Here is an 11,857-nt window from a genome sequence, read left to right on the forward strand (position 1 = left end):
AAACAAAATTAGCCTGGTAACTAAAGGTTGGTGGTTTTCTGATTTGAATATGACCAGTAAACCAGACCAAAGGGGTTAAGCTAAGATTCGAATACGATCATATAGCCCCCAGTGGCTTTGGCGTTGCGCTGATCAAGAGGGTACCGACAGCTATGTTCTCTTTGGTTCGAATACGGCCTATGTTTGAACAAGAAGCCCCCAAATGACCTTGAGAGGTTTTTAACAAGCCTGATTTGAATACGATCCAAGTCGGACCCAAAAGGGGTGAAGCTGTGATTCGAATATGATCAAGAAGCCCCCTGGTGAGTTTGGCTTTGAGCCGATCAAGAGGGTTACGACAGCTATGTTCTCTTTGGTTCGAATACGACCTATGTTTGAACAGGAAGCCCCCAAGTGACCTTGATAGTTTGTAGCTAGATTCGAATACGATCATAAGCCGGACCAAAAAAGGTTAGACTTGATTCAAATATGATCAGCTCCTTAATAGTCATTTGAAAATAGTAGTAAAAAATAGTAAAGATGCGTAATCTTTGAAAAGAAAAGAGACCGATGGTACTGTTTTATTACTTATCATAGTATATACAACCTTAAAGTATGTACATGATGAGAGCCGGTGGCTCAGGTGTAGTATGGCCGAAGTTGAGCAATGTTCCACGACCGGTGGGTCTCCTCTTCCGACTTATGTGAGTCTTTGTGCTCTCGAACGTCAATGAGGTAATATGACCCATTGTTTAAGTTCTTGCTGACCACAAAGGGTCCTTCCCAAGGTGGGGATAGCTTGTGTGCATCTGACAGATCCTGGATGAGCCGGAGCACCAGGTCACCTTCTTGAAAAGTCCTGGACTTAACCCGGCGGCTGTGATAACGGCGCAGGTCCTGTTGCTAAATTGCTGATTGAGCCACTGCTAAGTCTCTTTCCTCATCTAACAAGTCAAGTGCATCCTCTCTGGCTTGTTCATTGTTAGCTTCAACATAAGCCGCCACACGTGGCGAGTCATGACGGATGTCACTAGGGAACACTGCTTCCGCTCCATAAACCATGAAGAAAGGTGTATAACCTGTAGATCTGTTAGGGGTGGTGTTGATACTCCATAGCACCGAGGGTAACTCCTCTACCCAACAACCCAGCGTTCGCTGCAAGGGAACCATAAGCCGGGGCTTGAGACCTTTTAAGATTTCCTGATTTGCTCTCTCAGCCTGACCATTGGATTGAGGATGAGCTACAGAAGAAACATCAAGCCGGATATGCTCGCGCTGACAGAAGTCCTCCATAGCCCCTTGGGATAGATTAGTGCCATTGTCAGTGATAATGTTGTGTGGAAAACCAAAACGGAAGATCACCTTTTTCATGAACTGAACCGCTGTGGCCGCATCACACTTACTCATTGGTTCTGCCTCAACCCACTTTGTGAATTTGTCAACTGCCACTAAAAGATGTGTCTTTTTATCCATAGACCTTTTGAAAGGTCCAACCATGTCAAGCCCCCAGACCGCAAACGGCCAAGTGATTGAAATCATCCGCAGCTCTTGAGCCGGCACATGTGCTCGTCGTGCGAATTTTTGACATCCATCACATCTATTGACCAGATCTTCTGCATCAGCATGAGCCGTCAACCAGTAAAAACCATGACGAAAAGCTTTGGCCACCAGAGATTTTGACCCGGCGTGATGACCACAATCGCCTTCATGGATCTCATGAAGTATTTCTTGGCCTTCTTCAGGGGAAACGCACCGCTGAAACGCTCCAGAGACGCTGCGATGGTATAGTTCTCTGTTAGAAATCGTCATTAACTTAGAACGCCGGGTTATCTGTCGGGCCAGGGTGTCATCCGCTGGCAGCTCGCCCCAGGTCATGTAAGCCATGAACGGCACTGTCCAATCTAGGATGACGTGAAGAGCCGCCACCAACTGCGCCTCCGGGTCAGGAACGTCTAGATCTTGTTCTGTAGGTAACTTAACAGACGGGTTATGCAAAATATCCAAAAAGGTGTTAGGTGGCACTGGCTTACGCTGAGATCCCCACCGGCATAAAGCATCAGTTGCTTCATTATTCGTACGGTCAATGTGCTCCACCTGATAACCTTTAAAATGCCCTGCAACAGCATCAACTTCACGGCGATAAGCCGCCATGAGAGGATCTTTGGAATCCCACTTGCCTGACACCTGTTAAGCTACCAAATCTGAGTCGCCAAGACACTGGACCCGGCTCAGGCTCATCTCTTTAGCCATTCAAAGACCATGGAGCAACGCTTCATATTCCGCTGCGTTGTTAGTGCAAGGAAACATCAGCCGCAACACATAACAAAAATTGTCACCTCTAGGGGAGGTTAAAACAACTCCAGCCCCCGAGCCTTCCAACTGTCTAGACCCATCCAAGTGAATAGTCCAATATGTGTTGTCTGGTTTCTCCTCCGGCATCTGCATCTCTGTCCAGTCATTAATAAAGTCAACCAATGCTTGAGACTTGATTGCAGTACATGGTACATACTTCAACCCATGAGACCCATGCTCAATGGCCCACTTGGCGACTCGTCCAGTGGCTTCTCTATTTTGAATGATGTCTCCCAAAGGAGCAGAGCTAACCAAAGTGATTGGGTGACCCTGAAAGTAATGTTTGAGCTTCTGGCTCGCCATGAACACCCCATACACGAGCTTCTGCCAATGTGGATATCTTTGTTTAGATTCAATCAACACCTCACTGACGTAGTAAACCGTCCGTTGAACCAGATGTTCCTTGCCAACCTCCTTGCGCTCCACTACAATTGCCAAACTAACAGCTCGTGAGTTGGCGGCTACGTATAAAAATAGCGGCTCTTTCTCAACTGGAGAAGCAAGGACCGGCGGCTCAGCAAGCTGTTTCTTCAGATCCTCAAAAGAAGAGTTCGCAGCATCGCTCCAAACAAAATCATCCGCTTTCTTCATCATCTGATACAAAGGCATCGCCTTCTCCCCTAACCGGCTTATGAACCGGCTCAAAGCAGCAACACGACCCGCCAGCCGTTGAACGTCATTGATGCATGTTGGTTTGGCCAGGGATGTGATTGCCTTAATCTTCTCCGGGTTAGCTTCAATACCTCGGTTGGACACCAAAAAACCCAAGAGTTTGCCAGGTGGGACTCCAAAAACACACTTGGCCGGGTTAAGCATCATTTTATAGACCCGGAGGTTATCAAAGGTCTCTTTCAGATCTATGACCAAGGTTTCCTCTTTCCTGGACTTTACCACTATATCATCCACATAAGCATGAACATTATGCCCAATCTGATTGTGAAGGCAATTCTGCATAAACCGTTGATAAGTTGCCCGGGCACTCTTGAGCCCGAAGGGCATAGACACATAGCAGAAGGCTCCAAACGGAGTGATGAAAGCTGTCTTGTCCTGGTTCTTGATTGCCATCTTGATCTGATGATAACCTGAATAAGCATCAAGAAAACAAAAATGTGCGCAACCCACCGTAGCATCGATGATTTGATAAATACAGGGGAGAGCAAATGGGTCAACCGGACAAGCCTTGTTTAAATTGGTGTAATCCACACACATACGCCAGGTGCCGTTCTTTTTGAGTACAAGCACCGGGTTGGCTAACCACTCTGGGTGAAAGACTTCCACAATGAACCTGGCCGCCAAGAGCCGGGCCACCTCTTCTCCAATGGCCTTGCGCCTTTCCTCGTTGAATCATCGGAGAAATTGCTTGAACGACTTAAACTTTGGATCAATATTGAGAGTGTGCTCAGCGAGTTCTCTCGGGACACCCGACATGTCAGAAGGTTTCCATGCAAAGATGTCCTGGTTCTCACAGATGAACTCGATGAGCGCGCTTTCCTATTTTGGATCCAAGTTGGCACTGATGATGAACTGCTTGCATGAGTCGCCGGGCACAAAATCAACCGTCTTGGTGTCATCAGCTGACCTGAATTTCAACACAGGTTCATGCTCCGTTGTTGGCTTCTTTAAAGACGTCATGTTTGTCGGGTCAACATTATTTTTATAAAACTTTAGCTCCTTTGTTCCACAAATAGACTCAGCATATGCAACATCTCCTTCTTCACACTCCAGGGCTATTTTCCGGCTTCCATGTACTATAATGGTGCCCTTATAACCCGGCATCTTGAGCTGCAGATACACATAACACGGCCGATCCATGAACTTGGCGTAAGTCGGCCGTCCAAACAAAGCATGATATGGGCTTTTCATCTTAACCACCTCAAAGGTTAATTTCTCAGCTCTGGAATCATATTCATCCCCAAAGGCTACTTCCAGTTCAATCTTGCCAACTGGGTATGCCGACTTGCCAGGTACCACACCGTGAAAAACAGTGTTGGATTGCTTAAGACTCTTATCAGTCCACCCAATCCGATGAAACGTCTCATAGTAGGGGATGTTGATTCTAGTGCCTCCATCCATGAGCACTTTAGTGAATTTATATCCACCAACCTAAGGCGCTACTACCAAGGCCAAGTGACCCGGATTGTCAACCCGGGGAGGATGATCCTCTCTGCTCCACACAATAGGCTGTTCTGACCACCGTAAGTAACACGGAATCGCTGGCTCAACGGCATTGACAGCCCTCTTGTGAAGCTTTTGGTCCCTCTTGCACAAGCTAGTGGTAAATAAATGATATTGCCCACTATTAAACTATTTTGGGTTGCTCTGATATATCCAGATTGTTGCTGATTACCTTGGTCGGGTTATGGATTATAACCTCCTTGGTTACCCGCATGTCCCTGACCATGAAAGCCGCCTCCTCCTGAGCTGGCGCCCGGGCCATGAAAGCCGCCTCCACCTCCGCCAGAGCCGTGACTTCCATCAAATGCATTTAAATTTTTAAACGCTTTCATGATTGAACAGTCCTTCCACAGATGGGTGGCTAGCTTCTCCCGGGTGCCATGTCTTGGACAAGGTTCATTCAATAGTTGCTCAAGGGTGGGACCTGACCCGCCCGACCGAGGGGGTTGCCTACCCTTGCACCGTTGATTGTTGCCCAGCGCATTGGTGTTAGCCACAAATTCGTCAGCCTTACGTTTATTACCTCCTTGATTTGCCAGGTTATGCTGGTGACCCTTGCCGTTCTTCTTTCCCTTCCCTGTCTTTTCTTCATCAGACACAGGGTCCTTGGTACTATCAGAATCAACATACTTGACGAGAGCCGCCATCAACTGGCCCATGTCATTGCAGTCACGTTTAAGTTGCCCCAGCTTCTGCTTCAGAGGTTCAAAATGACATTTTTTCTCCAACATTAATACTGCCGAGCCGGCATCCATCTTATCAGATGAATGAATTATCTCCTTGACCTGGCACACCCAATGGGTTGTGGACTCACCTTCCTCTTGTTTACAATTAGTCAAGTCCATGATTGACATAGGTTGTTTGCTTGTGTCCTTGAAGTTCTGAATGAACCGGTTCTTTAACTCCTCCATGAGCCGATGGAATTGGGGGGCAACCCTTTTAGCCAAGTACGAGCCGTTCCATCCAACATCATGGTGAAATAATTAGCCATTGTCGCGTCGCTGACCTCCAACAGCTCCATGGCCATCTCATAACTCTCAATCCAGGCCCCAGGCTGTAAGTCGGCCGTGTAATTAAGCACCTTACGTGGCCCCTTGAAGTCCTTTGGCAAACACTCATTATGTATGGCCGGCACCAGGCAAGGGACAACTCTGGTTCTTGTGGCCACTCCTGCCTCAACCGAGGTTGCTGGATAAGCCGGAAAAGTTTGATGAGCCGGCTGCTCCGTCGCCAGTTGAACCGCTCGCTCAGCCTCTTATCAGATCCTCTCCTGATCCGCCAAGTTAAGGGCTCCAGCCTGTACCGGCTCATGCAGATACAAAATATAACATTACAATCATCCAGATACAATCAAGGTCCGACTATGGAACCAAAATAAAGACAACCCCAAATGCATAATGTCCCCGATCGCCCCAACTGGGCTCCACTACTGATCGTCTGGAAAGGAAACATAGTATCGTCCTGAGTCCTCGTCGAACTCCCACTTGAGCTCAGTCGCATCTCCTGGAGTGGTATCATTGGTCCCTGCATCTGGTTTTGGAAGTAATCTGTGAGCCACGGGGACTCAGCAATCTCACACCCTCGCGATCAAGACTATTTAAGCTTATAGGTAGGGAAAAGGTATGAAGTGGAGCTCCAACAAGCACTGGCATATATGGCGGCTAACATACGCAAATGAGAGAGAGAAGAGAAGGTAAGGCACGGTCGAGAAACTATGAACAAGAAGAGATCCTAGAACAACCTACGCTCAAGCATAACACGGGACCGTGTTCTCTTCCTGGACTCCGCCGAAAAGAGACCATCATGGCTACACACGTTGTTGATCCATTTTAATTAAGTTAAGTTTCAGGTTTTCTACAACCGGACATTAACAAATTCCCATCTGCCCATAACCGCGGGCACGGCTTTCGAAAGTTGAAATCCCTGCAGGGGTGTCCCAACTTAGCCCATCACAAGCTCTCACGGTCAACGAAGGATATTCCTTCTCCCAAGACAACCCGATCAGACTCGAAATCCCGGTTACAAGACATCTCGACAATGGTAAAACTAAACCAGAAAATCCACCCGAATGTGCCGACAAATCCCGATAGGAGCTGCACATATCTCGTTCTCAGGGCACACCGGATAACCAATCCGTACAACTAAAACCAACCCTCGAGTTTCCCCGAGGTAGAGCTGCAAGGGGCTCTAGTTTGGACCAACACTCAGAGGAGCACTGGCCCGGGGGGGTTAAAGTAAAGATGACCCTTGAGTCCGCGAAACTGAAGGAAAAAAGGCTAGGTGGAAAATGATAAAACCAAGGTTGGGCCTTGCTGGAGGAGTTTTATTCAAGGTGAACTGTCAAGGGGTTCCCATTATAACCCAACGGTGTAAGGAACACAAATCAAGGAACATAACATCGGTATGACGGAAAACTAGGGCGGCAAGAGTGGAACAAAACACCAGGCATAAGGACGAGCCTTCCACACTTTACCAAGTATATAGATGCATTAAAGTAATCAAGATATAATAATGATATCCCAACAATAAACATGTTCCAACAAGGAACAAACTCCAAACTTTACCTGCAACTAACAATGCTATAAGAGGGGCTGAGCAAAGCGGTAACATAGCCAAACAACGTTTTGCTAGGACAAGGTGGGTTAGAGGTTTGACATGGCAATATGGGAGGCATGATAAAGCATGTGGTAGGTATCGTAGCATAGGCATAGCAATAGAGCGAGCATCTAGCAAGCAAAGATAGAAGTGATTTCGAGGGTATGGTCATCTTGCCTGCAAAGTTCTCCGAGAGCACATAAGCTTGATCCTCGTAAACGATCTCAACGGGTTCCTCGATCACGTACTCTTCTCTCGGCTCTACCCAAAGCAAGAAGACAAGCAAAGGGAGACATAATCAACCACGGTGCAATGCGCAAGCAACATGATGCAAAACATGGCATGATATGTCGGATGTGATATGCAATGCATATGCGTGCTTTGGAAAGGAAAGATTGAATCAGGCCTCAACTTGGAAAACCAAGAGTTCCACTGGAAAGATGAGTTGATTTCGGTCGAAATTGATATAAAGATCACCGGAATCGGATGCACGGTTTGCAAATAGCAAGCAAAACAAATATGGCACCGATCTGCGATTAACAACACGAGGCCATCTAAATGCATCAAGAACAATAAGCTAATGCACTCTAACATAACAACACAGCACATGGCAGTGATCCACTCAAGATGCTTGACAAAAGATGAACAATGAGCTATGGCTAATTCACGAAATAGCAGGTTCAAACGAGCATGGCAAAAGTGCAAAAGATAACAGGTTCACAGACTTAGTGAAAATAACATGTCAGGATTTAACATCAGGAAGCAATGTTTAGAGCAAGATAACAACATGCTACAGGGACATATCATGGCAACGCAAAGCATGGCATGAAGCTACTCAAAGCATACAACAAAAGTCCCTTACTGACCATAAGCCAAAAGGGATCAGAAAATACCATCGCAACCATGTGAACATAGCAACTTTCGTTAACAGATTCAGACTTGGCAGAAAACTGGAACATGGCCAATGTCGGGACCCCGATTCCAAGTCACATCGATCTAGCCGGTAACACCTCATATCACTTTGCGGCCTCACGCACGGTATTCCCACGGGTGTCGCCTTACCCTGGCCCGGGACCGTTTGCGCCTTTTGGCTCACGTATATGATTGTGTCACTAGCATCCATATGACAGAGAACCCGGGCCGACATGGCTAGTCGTGAACCCAAAGCGGCACTAACCTATGGGGACAGGCATACATGATTCACATCGAGCATGTCGGTCAGCAGTGTGTGAATCCGAGCTGTACAACATGGCGTCACAACATAATGCAAACTCATATAGATAAAGGCGCAGAAGAGCCACATAGCATTAATACAAGCAGAGGTCTCATGACCTATATTCAGAGCATACAAGCAACGGAAGCATTACATGTCTGAGTACAGACAACTACAAAAGAAAAAGGCCGAGAAGCCTGACTATCTACAAGTCCCTCCCAAGGGTACAAAATCGTAGCTGAGGTAACAAGCTACTCGTCGAAGTCCAAGTGGTACAACTAGTGAAACAGATGTCTCACCTGCAAAACATAAATAAAGAAAACGTGAGTACAAAGGTACTCAGCAAGACTTACATCAGATCCTATCATACATGCATTTGTATCAAGAAGGTAATGTGGGGTTTAGTTGCAGCAAGCCAGCTTTGACTCAGTGGCTATCCTGTTCTACGACAACGAGAAACTTCTTTGAGGTGAGGCAGTGCACACGAGTCCACTAATCACCACATCAATACACTACTATGGATTCATCCCCGTCTCTCTACAAGAAGGCCATCCATAGCACTCACACTTGTCTTGAGCATTTTAGAGTATCCACTTTAAGTTGTCTATGTACCACGTAAGCATCCAAGAAGTCCATAACCGAGGACACGGCTATTCGAAAAGATCATGAAAACCCTGCAGGGGTGTACTTCTTCACACACGCTCTCACCACTTATGACCATATACACGTCATGTATCTCGGCAACCTTCAAGCGGAAGCCTGGCGAGGGTGTCGGCCACGACCTGACTAACCACACAAGACTCTAGTCCAGGTTTAGCTCACGGTCCCAAACGATGTGTACAGGGTTCCCGAGCGCACCATCCGGTTTCCACTCGGTACACCGGGCCACGTGTGCCTAGTCTGTCCCAAGTCCACCCTGTCGGGTGCCACTCGGTAGAAAATAGCACTACCTACAAACACCAGAAACTATTTGCAACTCCTGGCCAGAGATCAACTGGGCTAATAAGTCGAGAGGGGTCGAGTTACCGGAACCCAATGTGTGGTAGTAGCTAGTCCTTGGACAACATACACAGAACTCAGTTCTTAGGGACGGTTCTAGTGAGACAACCCACCATGTACTCCTACATGGCCTCTCACCGCTACCTTTACCAAATCGTGTTCACACGCTTAACTTTCAACATCAGAACATAGCACTGTACTCCAATTCATTCCCAATGAATCAGACCTGACACAACTCTAAGCAATAGCAGGCATGGCATGGTAGGAATACAACATGGCTCAAACAACTCCTACACATGCTAGTGTGTTTTAACTATTTACTGTGGCAATGACAGATCATGCAGAGGAACGGGTTCAACTACCGCATCATAAAGTAGTAGTTGAATCGTTGTTGTCCTAATGCAATAAATGAGAGCAGGAGCAAGAGAGTAGGATTGTATCGGAATGAACAAGGGGGTTTGCTTGCCTGGTAAATCAACAGGGGTGCACTGCTTCTCTAACAAGTACTCTGGATCGGTCTCCGGAGCAGGACCTATCGAGAAGGAGCAGTGTCGGCAATCAAACACAAGCATATGCAACAATATGATGCATGAATATGGCATGAACATATGATGTGTTTGAGCTAATGCAACCAGCAATCTATTTGGATGAAGTCCATTTGAATCAAGAATTCAAATGCAACTCCAAGATAAGTCTTTATAAATGCCATAAGTGTGTTTTCATATATACAGCATGTATAAGTTAGTTTGTCATGCATGAAAATGGTACAGATGGATAGATTGCATTTTTTGATAATTTTTCATATATAAATTATTTCAATCGGAGCTACGGTTGAATTTCTATGAATTTCTGAAGTTTATATCATTTTCTGGAATTTCCTGTTTTATTTTAAAACCAGAAAATGATATATTGCATCAGCACTACGTCGGCATGACGTAAGCGAGTCAACGGGGCTGACCAGGGCAAACCTGACGTGTGGGGTCCACACGTCAGTGTCACAGTTAGTTAACAGGGTTAGTTAGTTATTAAACTAATCCTAAACTAAAATTAACAGGGCCGGGCCCCACATGTCAGCGACCACGGGAGGTCAAACCTCCTGGTCAGCGGGGTCAAAACCCGGCCAATCCCGCCGGCGTTTAGCCGCCGACGAGGCAGAACGCGGCGGAGGGCACGGGATTCGCCTTCTGGCGACCATTTGGACGGCGGAGGCCATGGGCGAGGAGCCAGAGCTCGTCCGCGTCTTCTGGGGCAAGTGGGAGAGGCAGGGACGACTGGAGCTCGCCGTAATCGAGCTCGAAGCAGCGGGCGGAGCACGGCTACGGGCGGAATCGTGCTACGGGGCACGACAGGGGCTGCGGAGTGCCTCGACGGCCTCCTGGCGTTGCACTGAGAACGGTGGTGTGCTCGGTCGCGGCCCTAGGTGACAGTGGCCACAACGGTGACATGAACGGCGGAGCCGAGCTCTCGGCCGCGACGGCAACGGTGTTAGCGGGAGGAAAGGATCCATGAGAGAGGGGCGGATCGACGCAGAAGCTCACAGTGGATCGAACGGAGGGGTTGGCGAGCTCGGGGACGCGCTGAGGTCGACGGTGCGGCGATGGGGATCCACGGCGGCCGGCGATGAAGACGAGGCGATGGAGGCACTCCAGGGCCTCCCGAGGCGCGTGGCTCGACGGAGAGGTAGGTGGAGACGTGGCGGAGCTTGCAGACACAGAGAGAGAGCGAGGGGGAGGCGGTAGCTACGACGGCGACGAGCTGCGGCGACGGCAGCGCTCGGGCGCGGTGAGAGAGAGCGAGGGGGAGGAGGGGAAGGAACGAGAGAGAGTGGGAGAGGTGCGGGGCGGCGCGTGGCGTCGTGCGGGGCATCCAGGCGACGAGGGGAGAGACAGGAAGGCAGGAGGTGGCCGGGCGCGTGGCCGCGCGCGCCGGGCGCGTGCCCCTGTCCTCCTGGCGCGAGGAAGGGGACGACTGGCAGTGCCACTGCCAGTCGCTTGGGCCGGCCTACTGGCCCGCTGGGCCGGGCCCGCTGCATAGTGCCAGGCCGCAGGTAAGCACAGGTAGGCCTTTCCTTTTTGTTATTATTTTCTATTTCTGTCATTTGTTTCCTGATTTAGTAAAATACTAAATCAACTTATTTTATTCCGTAAATTTAGTAGGGACTAGTTGGACCACTCCAAAGCCCCGCACCAAAAATCAGAAATATTGGACAATATTTTGTATATATCAAATATTTATCCAATGCAAATAAATACTGGATTAATTCCAAAAGGCCAAAATAAATATTTATGAGCTGCTGAAAATGTTGGTTTGATTTTTATCTCTGTCCAATATTTTCAGAGAGCAACATGAACATTTTCTTGGACCTTTTTGGAGCCATTTTTATCTGGGTCATTTCCAGAAATGATTTCTGAGGGTTTCACAAATCCCCATTTCAAATTTCAATGAAATTTAAACATGATGCAAACATGAAGGCTAGCCTAGGTCATACCAGAACTAGGGATGTGACAGCAAAACATATTTACGTAGGCATGTTTGCAAGCTCGA

This window comes from Triticum urartu, chromosome 2 (genome assembly GCF_003073215.2).
Source record: "Triticum urartu cultivar G1812 chromosome 2, Tu2.1, whole genome shotgun sequence".
NCBI classification, from domain to species: domain Eukaryota; kingdom Viridiplantae; phylum Streptophyta; class Magnoliopsida; order Poales; family Poaceae; genus Triticum; species Triticum urartu.